This window comes from Pinus tabuliformis, chromosome 1_1 (assembly GCF_031772625.1).
Source record: "Pinus tabuliformis cultivar Carrire ecotype Pingquan chromosome 1_1, CPIR1, whole genome shotgun sequence".
Lineage (NCBI taxonomy): Eukaryota > Viridiplantae > Streptophyta > Pinopsida > Pinales > Pinaceae > Pinus > Pinus tabuliformis.
Genome location: NC_142297.1, coordinates 404,458,887 through 404,480,464, shown reverse-complemented (window position 1 = coordinate 404,480,464; position 21,578 = coordinate 404,458,887). Strand labels below are relative to the sequence as shown.

The 21,578-nt window shown below is 34.6% G+C and overlaps 1 pseudogene; it reads left to right on the top strand.

Annotated features, from left to right (window-relative positions):
* Positions 1-2,791: 2,791 nt before the first annotated feature.
* Positions 2,792-4,669, top strand: LOC149213384 (cytochrome P450 750A1 pseudogene; annotated as a pseudogene).
* The last annotated feature ends 16,909 nt before the right edge of the window (positions 4,670-21,578 follow it).

Sequence of the window (21,578 nt, the reverse complement as noted above, 5' to 3'; positions counted from 1 at the left end):
CAACTTTTAGAAACACCATTTAGCACTTTCAATTATATTTTAAATTATCCCACATGGATGTCAACGATATCTCATGTACTTGTTTTGTTTTATTAATGATAATGACCGTAAAAGTACATCGAAGCATATTCAATGCACCTTAGTTGCAACTTGCAAATTGTGATAGTTGTACAGACTTCAAAGATACAGAATATACAGATATACGGCAACTTGCAAATTGTGATAGTTGTCCAAACTTCAAAGATACAAAATATACGGATATACGGAATGTATACAGAATATATGGATATACGGTAACTTGCAAATTGTGATAGTTGTCCAGACTTCAAAGATACAGAATATACAGATATACGGAATGTAATGCAGGGCATCTTGTCACACCTGGACAATATTTAACCAGTGCTCGCTTTTATTACGTTCATTTTTAACATATTGTCATTTTTAACATACTGTCTGCATACGCAATTGGGAAAACTTGACAAACAAGACGCTAAGATAAGATTATTGCATAGATAGTTCTGGTATTGAAATAAATTGCTCCCATGAATATCATTGCTCTCCGCCAGCATGACCTCTTCCCACAATCGTGATGTACTACAAGACCACGTGTATCTCAAAAGTCATTAAATTATTCCTTACGTCTGCCGCTGTCCCAAAAATGCTAACGAATTTGATTAGTGTTGATCCACTCTAAAATATAACCTCCAACTCCTATTTTCTTCTTTCTGTTTTTATCAAAATTGCTAACGAATTTGATTAGTGTTGATCGACTTTAAACTATAACCTCCAACTCCTCTTTTCTTCTTTCCGTTTTTATCAAACTGATTGATGCGCACATTTATGCCAGAATTACATGCATCCAATAGAATGGATCCGCACCGGTTGCTGAATGTATTCCATATAGAGGCAACTGACTACATACGAGAAAGATTAAAAGGGAGATTACAATTTAAAGAACCTTCTCCCTAAAGGGTATTTTTCGTTCAGCTGTCTGGACTGCTGGTAAGATTGAAAGAAATGGTCTCACAAGATGCAGCACATGAAACCCACCGCTTGACATTTTTCCTTCCCCAAAGAACTGTTGTCATGTAATAACATAGTTACCATGCAATGCCATATCCCTCCCAAAAAAATACCCAAGGAGATTACATTCTATAACCATTGCACTATTTACTATTAATAAAAGCAACTACAAAAATATAAATCCCAGTTGATTTGTGCTAAAAATAGCAGTCATACCCTAAACAAACGCTGGACTACTGCGACACCCAGAAACAAAAAATCCAGTGATATCTACCAAACCCAGAACAAAACCTCGGCCATCTCAGAGAGGCACTTTCGAGCAAACAGAAAATGCTCAAGAAAACAAAACTCTCATTACTGGCGCGAAAATCACCATCGAAATCCTCTCTCAGGCATTAGCAAGTAATGCACATGCAAGGGGGCTAAGAGTACAAGAATACGATACATACCTTACAAATTTGAGCCCGGAAAACTATTGATCCAATTAATGATCTGCAATAGATGCACCTCTGCCTTTGAAATACCAGTTGCCTAACCTTAAAATATGAAGAAAAACCTTGTTCATAGAGCAAAATATTATTGATATCAGCGTAAATCAAAACTTACAATGCAAGATCAAGTTACAGACTCGCAAAATTAATGAAAGAAGCATACCTGAAAATTTGAAGAAAAAATTTGTTCACTTAGCAAAATATTATCGATATAATAAGTTAAGTCGGTTGACAGTTCGTAAGGAAGATAGTTGACAGTTATTGCAGGATCCAATGACCTAGTAACAACCGCCGCGGCTAGCATTGCTCAATTCAAATTAACGGGTAATGATTACCCAATCTTTTAACAACAAAATCAAATGGCACATATTTTGACACGAAAGCAGTTTGGGGAGTTCATTTCAGAGGGAAACGCCTTACGGAGTAAATATCAATAATAAAGAAAATTTTAACAAGTTTATAAATCAAATATTTCAATACACATGTTATGTAAAATATTTTTACATAAAACATATAGAGAGAAAGATTGAAAAGATTCTTATTCTATTAATAGCTACTTTCTATTTCAATGTACGAAAGAGATTTGTAATTCTATTAATGCTTAATATGAATTTGATATGTAATATTTTAGAAAATATTAATAATAAAAATAATTAAATATATGTTGATATGAAAAAAATGAGGGGACATGTTTTAATATTTTAATGTGAATTATAAATAAAATGTTTTAATGTCAACTATATATCTATATATATATATATATATATATATATATATATATATATATATATATATATATATATATTATACCAACCTAGATCTATTTTAATTCCGGATCTACCAAGTCCTTAGAGGTGTCTTTAGAGGTCTCTTTGAAATGCAAACCTCTTTAATAGTGAAAAGAGAATTGATCCTTCTCAACACTTAATAAATCCAAAATTAAAATGAATCTAAATAGGCAGTATTTAGTACACAATAAAACGATAACTAAACAACATTTCAAATTATTTAAAATTTTTATATTAAATATTTTATTTAATAATTCTCTTTTAAAAAATAAAAATAAAAAATATCATTCTTTATAGTCAACTAATAAAAATTGAAAATATCAAATTTTAAAAATGAAAATATATTAATGTTTTAAAAACATTTTTTATAAAACATTATACAATGACCCACCAACTTTTGGCCGATAGTCAACTGTAGGGAATCCCGGATCGCTTAAATATGGGAAACATCTTTCTTTTGGTTGCAGACATGATAGAGGAAAGTTCATTATGGATTTTCATTGGTTGCCTCAAACTCTTCCTCCGCCTCTGCCTGCAACATGGAGGGCAACGGCTAGATATGGAGCTCTCATTTTCTTCTTGTTATACTGGATATTGCAGCACAAGGGTGGAAGGAACGGAGGAAGATTTCCTCCAGGACCCCATCCATGGCTAATCATCGGAAATCTCCACCAATTGAAGAACCCTGTTCATCATGCTTTGAAAGACCTGGCTGATAAATATGGTCCCATCACGTTTCTCCGCTTAGGCTCTGTCCCCACCGTCGTAGTTTCTTCTTCCGAGACAGCCAAACACTTTCTGACAACTCAGGATTCCATATTTTCCAGCCGACTGGCAACTGCAGCTGGAAAGTACTTATCCTACAATTTCAAGGGTATGGTATTGTCTCCCTATGGAGATTATTGGAGGCAAGTGAGGAAGCTCTGCGTGTTGGAACTCTTTACCTCTAAGAGAATCGAGTCTTTCAAAAATGTGCGAGAGGAAGAGGTGTCGGCGATTACCCGGTCCATTTGGGAGCAGAGCCAGAACGGCACAATTGTTGTGAATGTGAGTAAGGTCATCTTCACCCTCTCCTTCAATGTAATTTCGCGAATACTGTTCAGGAGGAAAGTTTCTGACGATGACTTGGGAGCTGATGGCAAAGGATTTAAGCACCTGTTATTAGAGTTGTCAGCTACTCTAGGAGATGTCAACATTGGAGACTTCATTCCTTATGTGGACTGGATGGACTTGCAAGGCATCAAGCGGCGTATGGTGGAAATAAGCAAAACATACGATGCCTTCGCTGAGAAAATTATAGACGATCATCTTCATGTTCAGGCCGCCACGCCCTCCAGCGACGGCCACAGCCAGGGACCGGCAGAGGCAGAGGCAGAGCATGTTAAAGATTTCGTGGATGTGTTGCTGCAGATGACAGCTGATAACAATGATATAAAGGGAGACACCAAAGCCAAACGGGAAGCAGTTAAATTGATTATGTTTGTATGTAGATAGGAAATCTTAAATCGAGTTAAACAACTTTTTATTGTAAATTTAGGAAATCTATTGGAAGGTCACATAATTGCCCACATAATTGACATCCCTCTTTACCACACTCTGCCCTGTGCTTCAAATTTCAAAATATTCCCAAGAACCCCCTGAATATAGATGCAAATAAATTAACTTCAGCAATTCAATATTACATTGATTTTTAATTGACAACATAAACTGTTTTCCCATTGGTTTGTACAGGACATATTCATTGCTAGAATGGAGACGTCGGCATCCACGTTAGAATGGGCAATGAGTGAGCTGCTCAGACATCCCCATGTCCTGAAAAAGTTGCAGGAAGAAATAGAATCCTGTGTCGGAAAACGTGGCAAAGTAAACGGATCCGATGTGGGAAGGATGAAGTTCCTTCAATGTGTTGTCAAAGAGATGCTGTGATTACATCCAACGGGGCCGCTAGCGATTCCCCATGAATCTGTAGAGACCGCGAGCGTATGCGGATACAATATACCTAAAAAAACAATAGTAATCGTGAATGTGTGGACTATTGGAAGGGATCCCAATGTGTGGGGGGTGGATGCTTTGGTTTTCAAGCCGGAGAGATTCATGCATGAATTGGGTGAGCATGGCCATGTTATGGATTTAGTGACAGGTCAATCAAATTTCAGGATGCTTCCCTTCTCAGCAGGGAGGAGAGGGTGCCCAGGGGCCGCCATGGCTGTTTCCATGATTGACCTTGCACTAGCTCAGCTGCTGCACTCTTTTGACCGGAGACTAGATGGTGATCCATCAGAGCTGGATATGACAAAAGGTGGGTCTTCTATATCAAACCATTTTCCACTCTTTGCTTTTCCAAAGATAAGGAAGGAAGGTCTTTGACGGTATGTATGTTGAGAAGTATCTGGTTGTGCTACCTAATTTGTATGGTTTTGTTACTTTGATTATCCCACAAAGTACAAAGAGTGGCCGATAGGATTATTAAATTGGAATTGTTGAATTTTTCTAAAAGAGTTAAGTGGTTTGTGAAAAACCTTGTTTTTTTTTACTGCATCATTGTACAATTACTTTTCTTTAGATGTTTTGATTATATCTATATTACGAGGAACACATTGAATGTCTTATTTCAGTTATGCTATTCTTACTAATATCCTTTATGTGCTTTTTCTTGATCAATTTGATGAAATATTCCATTATCCTTTGGTCAAAGTCTTCACCTACATATTAGTGTACATCCCGGTAAGGTCAAAGCTCGAACGCCAACCAAAAAAGTCAATGATAACCACCGTGCACACATTCAAATTCATAATGTAAAATTGCCAGACAAAGTTTATACAGATTACCTCTAAGATGTCTATCACCATTTGTAGCCAAAACCTCAAAAACTCTGTTATCAATAGTCAAAACGCTGACATCAAACATGCCACCGCCAAGATAAAAAAAAACAATATTTTTGTCTCCACCCTTCTTGTCCATGCCATAAGATATCACTGCAGCTGTGGGTTCGTTGATAATACGAGCTACATTCAAGCCAGCAATAACACCGGCATCCTTCGTTGCTTGGCGTTGTGCATCAATAAAATAACCTGCGCAAGCCCACAAGTTGACAGTGACAACGCAGTCAACAATTGGTTACCCACAACCTCATTAAAAAAAAGGTTGAAAAGAAAGCATACTAGGGACAGTCACCATAGCATCCTTTATAGTCTTGCCAAGGAATGCTTTTGCAGTCTCCTTCATCTTAGTCAAAATCATAGCACTGATTTCCTTAGGGCTAAATACCTTTTGTCTCTCCATCTCATACCTGAACTTGAATATAAGATTTCCCATCTTTGTTCACAATCTTGTATGGTACTAGTGCAGTGACCACATCATCCTTTATAGTCTTGCCAAGGAATGCTTCTGCAATCTCCTTCATCTTAGTCAAAATCATAGAACTGATTTCCTCAGGGCTAAATACCTTTGTCTCTCCATATCGTACCTGAACTTGAATATAAGGTTTCCCATCTTTGTTCACAATCTTGTATGGTACCAGTTTCATATCCCTCTGAACTTCTTTGCCTTCAAACCTATATAAAACAAATGTTTTCATTTAATTGTGCTCATCAAGTAAAAGTTTGAAATCATTTTCTTGAAGTTTGGACAGGGCAGAAATCAAATCCTGATCTGACCCCAACTAGAATGTTGCTCGACCCCTAACTTAACATTCCAATTCCATGATTGGCATCCTTGTGGGTTCAATATCAAGGCAATAATTGGACTTGCAATAAATATAATTGTCTAATGAATGGGAAAATCATAGATCAGAGTACTTACTTTCTCCCAATGAATCTCTTGACACCAAAGATGGTTTGTTCGGCATTGTTCAAAACAAAGAAGCAAAATTTAAACCAAAATGAGGGGAAAGAAAACAGGATCTGCGACTCAGAAATTGCAATGAGCTCTTTGCTGAGCCACTTCTAGTTCGAAGGCGGCGTAAGCAAGCTGGCACAGTGTTGGAGATCCCTGGTATCCTTGTGCATACTCTTGGCAGCGTTCTTCCTGGCCAGCGCAAATACGACAGCATCCATACCATCCTCATTCACATAAACCTCAATATTTACCTCATCCCTACAAGGGACTATAGAATTATACATCCTCGAGATCAAATCATGCCTGCTCTAAAGCTCCATGGTCGCCAACAAGCCTTGGTAATATCGGCGCCCACTAGCATAAAAATTGAAGACATTGTGTCCTTCTTTCAGCAGCAAGGGAGTATCGTTTCCATCCCCGGTACCTAATAAACTAAAATTTTTCCCAAAGACCCCGTCCTTCATTGCAAATTACGTTTCCCAGGCTAAGGTGATTTGCTCGTTTTGCCGTCGGCCCACGAAGTAATGTACAACAAAGGCGATCAGGAAAGTGACACAAAGGAACTCTATGTAGTAACATTGAGGGCCTTCAAGGGATCATAGTTTTTGTGTAATAGGGCCAGGTTCAATGCACCACATAACTTGGAGGTGAAAAGAAGGCAACTCAAACGATATTTGGAAAAAGCATTCGAAGTATAGTGCATGCTCGCCAGATGACACTTCAAATCAACGGTTGAAATTGTCTCACTTGATCGAACGACGCAGAGTAAAAATGTTGACAATTGTTGATGCATAAAAAGACTTATCGGCTAAATAAACTAATAATAAATCTAAACTACACTAATAAGTTTGATAAATCTGTATAGCTTTCGAGATAATCCTCAGCTCTTATAATCTATGCGATGGTTTCAAGTCAAATTAAAGTAGTAAATAATTTTTGTGTACTACCCTCTTTCCCTGAACGTTCTTTCCATTAGGCAAGGGCTAACTAGCCTGCCATAGGGCATTAAATTCCCAGGTATATGCATGCTCTATAACAAAATAACACACAGTCCTTGGTGGCTACATAAATTAAAAGTAAAGACTAGGTGTTATTTTGTTATAGAGCATGCATATTCCTGGGCATTTAATGCCCTATGGCAGGCTGGTTAGCCCTTGCCTTATGAAGTACCATGAAACCTCCTCTTCCCATGTATAGCTGGGTACACATCGCTTTTTGGTTTGGCTAAGTACACCCAATGCTTTTGCTGGTAGGACGTCGCGCACCCCTACCTATTTATCCGTAGTCCTTATTGTTTAGCGCTACTCCAGGGCACCCCTATTTCGTGTAGGTCATTGTTTTGTCGGAAATATCCCTCCCTCCAACCTATGCGATACTCTTAAAGGTATCGGATGTCTTAAGTATATTCTGACATATTTCACAAAATTCTGAAGACCATGTCATGTAAAAAGTTGTACAATTTCCAGCAATATAGAGTACAAAAAAGGAGCTATTCCATTTGTCTGAAAATATGGATTTTGTCAGAAAGTGGACTGCTTGTTTTCAAGAATGGGCTTCAGATACAACTAGTCTCTTAAAGGTCTAATAATGAGTATGGCATCTATGACGCTGCCATTAGAAATTGGGAGGGAAAGATTCTCCTTGTGTCTTCCCTAGGCAAGTGTGATTGTGGTAAAGAATGTATCAATTTTCAAAGAGAAGGTTATAAACTTTTGAATTTTATTAATTTTAGATTTTTTAGAAAGATACAATTAGTTTTTTTCATCTTCCCAAATGGAATAATCTGTTCTAAATGCAATTATAATGAATCTAACAATATTTAACAAGAAGGTTATAAGATTTTGAATCCTATTCAATATCAAACCACTCTCTAAACTAAGATTTGGGCAAAGAAACATAGACTGTTTTGACTTCTTCCAGAATGGAATGGGAACAACCCTTTTAAGGGGGACATTGAAAATTCGTACCTGGAAGATTTGAAGCACGAATATGAAGGAAAAATTTTCCTGACTAAGTTCTACTTGTCACGAAAATACTCTGTCTAACATTTTTCCATGCTCTCTCTAACATTTCCGTTTCTCCTCTCTGCACTAAGCATTGTAGAGATTCATAAGCAAATGATAATACAAATTTTCGTTCACTACATCACTGAGGCGGATTGGAAGTGTTCTATTACTTAAAAAAACACACAAATAAATTTTAGTGGTAAATAACTCAAATATAAATTATCTTTCTGCATCTATGATTCGTTGCTTTAAACTCATTACTACAATAAATAAAATATAAAATTGATTAAAAAATTCATGGATAATAACCATAACATTTATAAAGACAACCAAACCTATCAATTATCTTGAGAAATAACAATAATCCATTGTATAGTCTCCATCCATCATCCACTATCCTAATAGAAAAAGAAAAAAAATACATACAAGTCCAAAGGCTATGAATGAAGCTGTGCATATATGAAATTAGTAATTCCTTAGGCTAAGGAGCAACGTCCATATCCATCTAGACAACCTTGCTGCTCTTGACATAACCAAGAACAATCCCTGATAGAAAATATATTTTCTTAATGCAGACCTTTTAGTATCTGTTTTTAATATACTCATAAGCATATTTCAGAGTCTTCAATAAAAAGTTTCTAAGTTTTTGAATTCTATTCAAAATGAAATTAGTTCTTTTTTAAACTAAGATTTACAGAGACACAGGTAGGCAGGTAGTTTTTGACCTCTTCTAGAATGGAATGAGATTAGCCTTGTTAAGCAAGGTGAGACATTGACAGATAGCTACCAACCAGAAAATAAAAATATTAAAGACTATCCATCATCTTGAACATAAAACAATAATTCAATGCATATAGTGTTTGATCCATTATCTTTATGGAAAACAAGTTTCAGAAATCCCTGCATGTCTAAAGGCGGTGAATGAAGTTGTGCACCTATGAAAGAAGAAGTAACATGGATATCAATCCTGACATCTAAATAAATATAAGATTTATCCAAAAAGCAGATAGCTACCAGCCAGAACTTAAAAATATTAAAGGCTATCCATTATCTTGAACATAAAACAATAATTCACTGCATATAGTGTTCGATCCATTATTATTATTATTATTTTAATGGAAAACAAGTTTTAGAAATACCTGCAAGTCTGAAGGCGGTGAACGAAGTTGTGCACCTATGAAAGCAATAAGGCACAGTGAGAAGCAGCAACCATATCCATCTTGATATCTACCAGTGAGCGTTGCTTCCTCTTTTTTCCGGAAAAAGAGAAGAGAGAGGAATATATATATATATATATATATATATATATATATATATATATATATATATTCTACAATCCTCTATATATAAAAAAAATCTAACGAACATATATTATATTATATATTATTTTAAATAACATATAATATAATATATTTATGAAATTAATTAATTTATTAATTTAATCCAATTTTTATTAATTTAATTTTCTTCAATTAAAATTATTTCAAAACAACATCTCATTTATATTATATCTCACATAATTTGAAAAAACAAAATAAACAATAAAAAAAAAAATTACTTATATATAAGTCTTTTAATAAAAATTATTTATTAATTGCAATTCAATAAAATAAAATAAATAATAATATTAATAATAATAAATAAATAAATGGAATATAATAAATAAAAGAAAAATAAATAAATAAACAATATAATAATAATAATAATAATAATAAAATAAATTAATTTATTAATTTAACTTAATCCATATTTTATGTTAGTTTAAATTTCTTCATTTGCAATTATTTCAAAACAAATAACATTATTAGAAATAACATAAAAAAATATTTACATATAAGTCTTTTAAATAAAACTTATTTATTAACTTATTTCAATTTTGAAATTTAAAATAAAATAAATATATAAATATATAAACAAATAAAAATAAATAAATAAATAAAAATTTAAAAAAAAAGAAAAAAGAAAATTGAAATTAAATTGAATTAATTAATAATTAATTAATTAATTTTATAAATGTAAATTTCCCAGCCGACATCATAAGCTAAAAGATATCTTTCTATTCTTCTATTAATAGCTTATTTTCTCGACTCTCTCTTCTCATAATTTAGATCTCATTGCCCTGATGATGGACTCACCTAGCTAGTCCGAAACATCGGTTTCTTAAATTGCTCACAGGTTTTTCCATTAACAATAAAAAAAAAAGTTATAAGAAGTTTTTGAATTCTATTTAATTTTAAACTAGTACAGAAACACACAGGTAGCTTTTGACTTCTTGCAGAGTGGAATGGCTCCAGTCAAGACATTGACAATTCATACACGGAATATTTGCAACATGATTTCCCAAGACATGCTACTATCGGTTCTTATTGCAGCTGTAAAGGATCCAACAATTTTCAGTAAGGTTATAAGCTCTTGAATTCTATTCAATATGGAACTGCTCTATTTAAACTAAGATTTGGACAAAGACACAGGTAGTTTTGACCTCTTCAGAATGGAATTGAATTAGAAAGAAGTGGTGACAAGGCTGGGACCACCATATCGATGTATTCATGTCGGTTGTTTTGAGGGGACAGAGCTATGATCTGCCTTTAAGGCAAATCTGCTGAATACAGTTATAAAGAATTTATCAATTTTCAGCAAGAAAGTTATAAACTTTTGAATTCCTATTCAATTTGAAACTATTTTTATTAACGTAATATTTTTACAAAGATACAGCGTGGAATAAAAGCAGCCATGTAAATCAAGACAAATTTGAAACACGCTTCCCAAGACCTGTTACTATCTGTTCTAAATGAAATTATAATGAATCTAACAGTCTTTAACAAAAAGGTTATAAGTTTTTGAATCCTATTCAATATGAAACCACTCTTTTTAAACTATGATTTGGGCAGAGATACACAGGCAGTCTTCACACCTTCCAGAATGAAATAGGATCATCCCTGTTAAGGGTGGACATTGAAAATTCATACCTAGAAGTTTTGAAGCACGAATATGAAGAAAAAATGTTATTGACCAAGTTCCAGGGCTCACGAAAATTCCCTGCCTAACAATATTTTTCCATAAGTTCCGGGTCTCGAGGAAATTCTCTGTCTATCATTTATGTTTCTCCTATGTGGACTAACCTATTGGATAGATCCAAAAATAAGTAACGATAATACAAATCTTCGTTTACCACATCAATGGGAAATGGGCGGATTTAAACTCCTATATTATTAGGATAAATATACAAATAAATGAGGGGAAAGAAAATAGGATCTGCGACTCGGCAACTGCAACGAGCTCCTCGCTGAGCCACTTCCAGTTCGAACGTGGCATAAGCAAGTTAACATACTATTGGAGATCCCTGGTATCCTTGTGCATACTCTTGGCAGCCTTCTTGCTGAGGAGCGCAAATATGACAGCATCCATACCATCCTCATTCATATAAACCTCGATATTGACCTCATCCTTACAAGGCACTATAGAATTATACATCCTCAAGATCACATCATGCCTGCTCTGAAGCTCCATGGTCGCCCACAAGCCCTGGAAATATCGGCTCCCGCTAGCATAAAACTTGAAGACATTCTGTCCCAAGATCGAGCTCCAAGCCTTCGCAACAGGGCCATCAAACCCCATGGATGGGAGAATATTTTCTGCCAAGTGAATGATAGTGCATTGAAGGAGTTTACATGTAGAGCGTTTTCTTTGAATAATAAAGAACCAGGCTCCAAATTACAGTGGCAATGAAGGGCAACTACAATTGTATGTATGTATAGGGTTAAATCAATAGGAGGTTGTCAATGATAGATGTAGTATGCGGTTCGCTGAGTGGATCTGAAAGTCCACCATCCAGCCAAAAAGAAAAAAAAATATTTTATTTAACAAAAAAAATAGCGCAAGCTCTGATTTACAGACCTATATTCACAAGTATCATCAGTGTATTTATCTGAGTACTGAATTTGAGGCATCATGGTCGAGCGAAGGACCAGCACGCAAGGGCAGAAGGAAGGAATACAACCAGGAGAATGACAAGAAAACTACTTTTGATCGTTCGGCTTCCCACGATCTTCGGCTTCCCACGATCAAGGATCAAACTTTGTTCGATCGTCTAACACCACAAATCAACGGTTAACAATAGGATACGGTGTCAGATGGGTCAATTCATTCCAAAGGGAAACTCCTTACGGCGTAATTACACAAGAATTCATACAAAATTTTGAAAATGAGAAAACTAAAGTGGGTGAACTTCTTATACCAGTGAATCCAACTTTAATATATCAAGCATTAGAACTTCCTCTAATAGGAGAAGAATATCATAAAAGTTTAAATTTTAAGGAAAAAGGATGGACATTTTTCTTAGAAAAACAAAGGAAAAGGACCTTTGATAGGAAAAAAGGAATTTTAAAGGATTGGTTCAGAAAGCCTTGGTCAGAATTAGTTTTGATCATCCCAAAATATTTTAATTGTGAAAATACGCACAGTATAGTCTACCTTTACCATGTCAAATTTCTTCAACATATCAAAGGAGACTATAAAATCAATATTTATTGTTTTTTAAAAAGCTTGACTAAAATGATAGAAATTGTTGAAAACAAAACTGAAGCTAAAAAGGCTAATGTCTATCATTGTGGGTTGATTAAGATCCTTGTAAAGTAACAGGAAAGAAACAAAGGGATACTTTGGAATGATTTCTTGGCCAAAAATCACTTTGAAGACCAATTAACAAGGAAAGAGGAAACACTTGAACAATTACATGTCACAAAATGTATCATGAATTCTCCTTTATATCCAGGGACAAGATTGGAAAATAAGCAGGATGGTGTTATGATTGAAAAAAAAAAATCATTTTTTTCCATTCCTAGGAGATCAAGAAGAAAGTCACAAGAAGAGCCAAACAACTAAGGGAAAGACCCAGAAATTGAAATTGTTGAAGCCGAACCTCCACAAAAAAATAAATAAATAAAATTGATGAGATCATTCAAAGATTGGAGGAGAAATCTCGGGAAGAGCCCATAGAAAAAGGATCTTATTCTGAAGATGTTTGGGTTGGATCTACCTCATATCATTCGTATGCTAAAGAGACAATAGGAGAATCTAGATAATTGTACAATGATGAATATTTGAAGAAAATAACAGAGTTGACTGGTGAGCTAGAGGTGTGAAATAATGGCAAGACACTTGAAGAGAGAAAAAATGTACAAGGAAAAAAATAACAGCATAGTCAAAGAAAACAAGAAACTAAATAAGCAAATAAAAAAACTTGAAACAGAGAACATGCTCATTTCCATACAAGCCTATAGATGGCTAAAAGAGAAGAAGTTATGGCAATATAAATATGAAAAACAGAAAGTAAATGTTGCCAATACAAAGCAAAGGAACATGAGGGCATTGATATTTTACTTAGAGTTGCATAGGAAGAGGCTACAAGTTCAAATAATGCAGGGACAACATCACTCAGAAGGTCTAAATAGAGGAAGAAATCATGAGGATATGCTTGAGTATCAGCAAAGGGGAGATGTTGGCCCTCAATTTTGATAATTTTTTCCTATCCTAAACCCATCTATTTACCACCATATTCCATCATATTTCACTTAACTATGCTTCATTTCACCCTTATTTTGCATATTAAGGTATTTTAGCTTCGTGGAAGTTTTTTGCAGTGGTATGATCCAAATTATCCACAGTTTTGTGTTCATTCTGTCGACGTTTCAAACCCCAAAGAGGGTCCATCATCAGGACTAATAGAATATGAATGAAAGCTTAAGGTAACTAAATTAAGTTTTTCAATTTTTAAAGATTTTTGTAAAAATTGAGTTTTAAGAGTAAATTTGGACTACACTAAAAATTCTCGTAATAGCTATGTTAAAATCATATGTGCAGGAAACCTGGGCGAGATCTGAGCACATATTTGGAAATATTGGGAACCATGGATGGATGAATGCCTATTGGTTCGATCAAACTGAGAAATACAACCCGGGTCAACACTGGTCAAACTTGACCTGTCATTCAGAAATCCCTATTAAAGAGGGGTGGTATTATTTTTTGGTATTTTGCCTAATTTTTTGAACCGGACTTAATGATTTTGGCCTGGATGGATGGATTGGGATAGGTAAAGACCGTTAGAGCTATTGTAGCTAAGTTTGTTGATAATTTTCTTATTTAAACTAAGTTTATGAACCATTCATATATGTAAATTATTTGTATTCAGACTATTAGAGACATTTTGATAATTTGAATAATATTTTATACTGTTCTAAGTTGTTGTTCATGCTATAGATATTTTCATAAGTTAGTCGTAGCTGACAGTTCCTTAGGTTTACAAGGCAACATTAGAGGGCCCCTGTACCAAGCTAAGTACACTTTCATTACATTAGCATAATTTTCATTTCAATATTTCTTATTTCAAATTTATGCTTCAGTTATTTAGATGTGTGATGTTTCTTGTGTAATTTTGGGATGGTGATAGTTTAAAATCAAATTTTCATATGAAAGAACAAACAAGAATTTAAGTTAAATTCTCTTTCTAACAAGTTATGAATCATTGCTAAAATCATCATGTTTCATTTCTTGTATTATTTCTTGAATTTCAGTTTTATTTGATGCAATGGTGATGATATTGGAGTAGATATGCAAGGAAGGAAAACCAAGATCTCCTAATTTAGGAGCCTCTCCTATTGCTATATACACATTATAAACCATTGCTCTTTAGTTTATCTTCTTGGGGACTTTACTATGAGGAAGGACAACCAAGATTTCCTAAGTTAGGAGCCTCTTTTCTTTCTTGCTGCATCTTGAACAAGAAACTTGTTAGTCTTTTAAAACTTAGATTATATTTGTAATATGCACTTCCTTTAACTTTGTAACCTTACCTTCCTAATTTGATTTCACATGAAATCCATATATTTTGGACATGCTTCCAAGTCTATAAACCTGGATTGACAAGTAAAACACATGTGTTAGTTTACTTAGTAATTTGACCTTACAATAAGAATGATTTTTAAAAAATAAAGTAAGAGAAAAAAATGAAAAAAAAATATTTTTGAGCACTAAATAAATAGTGCAATGATATAAATTAAATGAGTGTTAAATACAAATAGGCATCAATCCATGATAAGCATTAAAAACATTTCTCCATGATACATATTACCTGAATTAGAATAATACTACCTAAATTAACTTATATGTACCTTAATTTAAATTATTATTATTAAAAATAATTAATATATAAATTAAAAATATATGCATTTCAAAAAACATGTAACAATATTCTTAACCATGGAAATTCACTCACACTTTAACCATGAATCTTTGTTATAGTTTACTATGGGCCAATACTATGGTTTATGAATACCACATGTCTAGTATAACACATGTTGATATGGCATTTTCTTTAGCTAAATAATTTGAAATAAATTAATTAACAAAGTATAGCTAGATATCAACATAATGATTAAATTTTCACTATTATAAACATATTTTAAGGAAATTGAATCTCTAATATCTATATAATAATTAAATTAAAATTTTAAAAAAATCTATCTAACATAAACATGTTTATCAACATAAATATATATTTTAAAAATAATAAATTAATTCCATTTACCATAATAAATTATTATAAAATATGCTTAAAAATATGTGACTTCTTTCCCACAAGATGTCAAAAATATTTTTTTGTACATCCTTATATATAATGTAACAAACGATCTTTCACCAGTAAGAATATATTCATGCCACACCTTACGCAAATGATGTAAGCAATGATGTTTCACCAGCGAATAAAATTATAAAAAATATTATGATGCTAAATATATCTCATTCTCATTTTAATACATTGTTGACTTGAACAGAGTATGACCTCACCAATAATTATTCCAACATGTGGGCGGTAAAGTGGCTAGCATGCTTGGGCACATCGCATTGTAGGCATAAATTCTTTATCTCCATTGCAAATCCGAGCATCTCTATGTGGATTGCAGGTTATTCCGTAATGGTCAGGAGCGAGTTTATCTTTCGAATGATGTTGGGATTTCAAAATATTTCAAGAATCTGCAATAGTATAAGTACTACATGTTAGATCAGAGCATACATAACACACAACGGATTTATACTCAGAGATAGAAAAATGGAGAAACAACAATATTACTCAATCAGAAACAGCTGAATAGATAAAACAGTCACTAGAGAATAGAAATCATATTGCATTACATAATAGGCTTGAGCCTTGACGTCCTTTCCTTGGCCAGAGAAATTACAAATTTATAGAGGCAGAAGAAGGATCTAGAATCCTATATGTGATTCAGATGGAGTTCTGGAATGACCTAGAAACCACTGGCGGTGTAAGAGGATTTAGAATCCTGCATGTGATTCTAGAAACTAATGGCGGTGTAGAAAGATCTAGAATCCTGGAGATCTAGAAAGCTTTGATCTAAAATCCTCCGTGAATTTGGCTTCACACTTAACATTCTCCCACTTGAAGCCAACTAAGAGTCATCAAGTCACACCGAGTCCTACCATGCCTCTACATAACTCATGTTTATTTTGTGGTAGAATCTTAGTGAGCATATCAACAAGGTTCCTATCTGTGTGGATGTTTTCCAAGGATAATTGTTCTTCCTCCAACACATGCCGGATCTAATGGTACCTTAAGTCAATGTGCTTGGTTTTTCGCCAAGTGAATGACACTCTGACTATCACAATATAACACATACTTGTCCTGCTTTATTGCTATCGCTCCTAGGAATCACTGCATCCACAATGTCTCTTTACAAGCTTTTGTTACAGCTATGTACTCTACTTCTGTTGTAGAGAGGGCTACTATTCTTTGTAGCCTTGACACCCAAGATACTGTTGCACCTGCAAATGTAAACAAATACCCTATAATGGACTTTCTGGTATCCATATCTCCAGCCATATCTGAATCTGTAAATCCTTCAAGCATAGTCTCATCATTACCAAAACATAAACAATAATGACTAGTACCCTTGAGATACCTTAATATCCATTTTACTGCTTGCCAATGTTTCTTGCCTGGATTGGTAAGGAACCTGCTCACTACTCCCACTGAATATGCAATGTCTGGCTGTGTGCATACCATGGCATATATTAAGCTACCAATTGCTGAAGCATAAGGAATTATGCTCATCTCTTCTTTCTCTTTGTCATTACTAGGACATAATTAAGTACTCAGCTAGAAGTGGGCTGCAAGTGGTGTACCAACTGGCTTGGCATCCTTCATATTAAACCTGTCAAGCATCTTCTTGATATATTTTTCTTGTGATAGCCATAACCTTTTTTTTTTTCCTGTCACGCATAATCCGCATGCCCAATATCTATTGTGTTGTTCCCAGATCCTTCATTGCAAATTTGCTACCCAAATATTTCTTCAACCTATTGATCTTATTCTTATCATGCCCAACAATCAACATGTCATCCACATATAATAATAATATGATATACTTTCCTTGATCATACCTCCTGATATAGACACAATGGTCAACTTCCAACTTCTAAAAACCATGTTCCAACATGAATGAATCAAATTTCTTGTACCATTGTCGAGGTGCCTGTTTCAACCCATAGAGACTCTTCTTCAACCTACAAACAAGGCCTTCTTTGCCTTTTTCTATGAAGCCTTATAACTGCTCCATATAAATTTCTTCCTCCAATTCACCATGAAGGGAAGCAGTTTTTACATCTAACTGTTCACATTCTAGGTCTAAAGCAACAACTAGACCAAGAATGACTCTAATGGATGACATTTTAACAACATGTGAGAAAATTTCAGTGAAGTCAATACCTTCTTTTTGGGCAAAACCTTTCACCACCAACCTTGCTTTATACCTCTCCTTCTTTTCATCACCTTCATGCTTAATCCTGTACACCCATTTGTTTTGTAGAGTCTTTCTACCTTTTAGGAGGTTTACCAACTCCCAAGTTTTATTTTCCAGCAAAGAGTTCATTTCTTCTTCCATTGCTTTCCTCCATTCTTCACTATGCTCAACTTTACAAGCTTCTTGAAAACAATTAGGCTCACCTTCATCAGTCAACAAAATATAGTTTGAAGGAGGATACTTTTGTGAAGGCTTACGAGGCCTAGAAGATCTGCGAAGCAACTGTGGTGGTGCATTATCAGGTTGAATCTCCTGTAAAGGTTCCTGCAAGATTCCTTCTTCTTATTGTTCATCATTTTCCACTTGTTGTTCTTCATGCTCCTGAATTTGCTGTTCATTTTCTTGTATTGGTGGTATTTTTTCCTGCTGCTCTTCAAACCTATCAATAACCTTCTTGACCTCCAACTCACCTATTGTCCTTTTGAACATTTTTGACTCATTAAATATAACATCTCTGCATCTAATAATTTTATGTTTGACTGGATCCCATAGACGATAACCAAGATCTTCATCTGCATATCCCAAAAAAATGCATTTCATAGATTTATCATGTAGCTTAGTTTTATTTTCTTTGGGAATATGTATGAAAGCTTCACATCCAAAGATTTTCAAGTGAGAGTAATTCAAATTCTTACTAGTCCAGACTTCTTTAGGGATACTGCAATCCAAGGCTGTAGTTGGAGATCTATTTATGAGTTAGCAAGCAGTCCTGACTGCTTCAACCCAAAAATTCTTCTCCAAACCAAAATTGGACAACATACTTCGCACATTTTCCATAATGGTGTGGTTCATCCTTTCTGCGACACCATTTTGTTGAGGAGTACCAGGCACAATCTTCTCATGCTTTATGCAAAACCTGTTACAATTTTCCTTAAATGAATTTGAGCAATATTCTCCACCATTATCTATTCTTAAACACTTCAGCAATTTTTTAGTCTCTCTTTCAACAGCAACATGGAATTTTCGAAATATTCCAAACACTTCACTTTTATTTTTCATAGGATATGCCCAAATTTTCCTGGATGCATCATCTATAAATGTTACAAAATATGATGCTACTCCTAATGATTTGATGTTAACAGGCCCAAACACATCCGAGTGTACCAATTCTAACACATTTTTCTTTCTTTCATGGCCACCTCTAAGGAATGAAACCCTTCTTTGTCTACCATATATACAATGCTCGCAAAGATCAAGATTGTAGGATTTCAAACCTGGCAATAAATTTTTATCAATGAGGATTTTTAAGCCCTTCTCGCTCATGTGACCCAAACGCTTATGCCACAGATCTGTTGAATTTCTTTCTTTTGTGACAACAAACAAATCTGATTTTCCTATTAGTGTCTTCAACATGTATAATGTTCCTGTCTTGGGTCCTTTGGCCACGACCAATGCACCTTTGCTAATTTTCTAGCTGCCTTTTCCAAAGCTTGTCGAATAGCCTTCATCATCCAGTCGTCCCATAGAGATTAAACTCATGTGCATTTTTAGTACATGCCTGACCTGTTCCAACAATATATCTTGTCCATCTTTCATCTTAATCTGGACATCTCCCACTCCAACAATATTTCAAAAATGATTATTCCCCAAATGCACTCTACCATAATCACCGGGATTATATGAAACAAAACTATCTTTGCATGGGGTTACATGATGAGATGTCCCAGAGTCAAGGATCCAATCAAAGCTACTACTAGATGTATATACACATGCATCCTGTACTGAAACAGTAAACAACACATCACCATCTGTGGCTACAGCAGTAGTCTCACCTTCATTTGTGCTGGTTGACTTATGATTTGTACTAGACGGCCTCTGATCCTTTTGTCCTTTCTTCCAGAATCGACATTCTTTCTTCAAGTGCCCGGGTTTGCCACAATGAAAGAATATGATCCTTCCTCTCCTTGATTTTGATCGGCCTCTTGATCTTGATCGTCCTTGCCAGCCTCAATCCATTCTCCTACCACGATCAGCTAGAGCTAGAGCCTCTCCTCCCTGGTTTTCCGCAATTGACTTGCGTCGCAGCTCCTCATTCATTAAATTGTTGTTGACATCATCAAACTTTAGGGTCCCTATAGTTGTTGAAGTGCTCATAGCTACAATTAAGTTTTCCCAGCTGTCCGGCATAGAACACATTAGCAAAATAGCTCTAATATCATCATCTAAAATGATTTTAACAAAGGCAAGTTGATTAGTAATAATATTAAATGCATTCAAGTGCTTAGCAATGAAAGCACCCTCCTTCATTTTGAGATTATAAAGCTTCTTCATCAAGAACACTTTGTTTGATGATGTATTCTTCTCATATAGATCATGGAGGTTCTTCCATAATCCTTCAGTCCTCTTTTCTCTAGACACATTGAAATAAACATTCTTTTCTAAATATTGGTGGATTGTTGCAATCGTCTTTCTATCTAGCTTATTCCACTCTTCATTTGTCATTGATGAGGGTTTCTTTGTTGTGCCCTCAATCAGAAAATATTGATCCTTTAAAATCAGTATATCCTCCATCTATGATTTCCATAGGGCAAAATTAGCCCTGCTCAACTTCTCCATCTCTGTAAGTGTTTTCTCCATTTTCAATCAAATTCACGCCCCAAAACACAAAAAACTCCACTTAAAAATAGAACTTTAATTATTACTCTTTAAAATTTAGTAATAATGACCTTCCTCCTTTTAAAATACCCTTTTCAAAATTTCTGCTCCTTTTTAAAATACACTTTTCAAAATTCCAACATATAATTATATATGTTTCATAATAAATATAAAAACATATATAATGCTTTAACCTTTTCACATTTCACACATACATATGTTGGTTTGAGAAAAAACTTGATGTATACGTGCAAGCTTGATGTAAAAAAAACTTATGAACACCACATTTCAACTCCAATCTCCACGGATCTCCACTTTTCAAACTCCAGCAACACATTTCAACATAGATCCACGACCTTGTTTTTCTTGCAGCAACTGCCTTTTAGTTCCAGCGTTCCTCAACTATTTCCTAGACAGATCCTTCAATAGCCCCAGGGGTAACAACCAACGTTTTAATGAACGCTGCCAGAGTAAGGCGATGGCACTAAGCGGCTTGCACGGTGGATATTCGAACTTAGCTTTGATACCAGTTGTTAGATGAGAGCATACATAACACATAACGAATTTATACTCAGAGACAGACAAATGGAGAAACAACAATATTACTCAATCAGAAACAACAGAATAGATAAAATAATCACTGGAGAACAGAAATCACATTGCATTACATAACAGGCTTGACCCTTGACTTTCTTCCCTTGGCCAAAGAAATTACAAATTTATAGAGGTAGAAGAAGGATCTAGAGTCCTGTATGTGATTCAGATGGAGATCTAGAATGACCTAGAAACCACTGGCAGTGTAGGAGGATCTAGAATCCTGCATGTGATTCTAGAAACTAATGGCAGTGTAGAAAGATCTAGAATCTTGGAGATCTAGAAAGATCTGATCTAGAATCCTCTGTGAATTTGGCTTCACACTTAACACTACAATCTATAGAATTATAAAAAATTCATAATTCATAA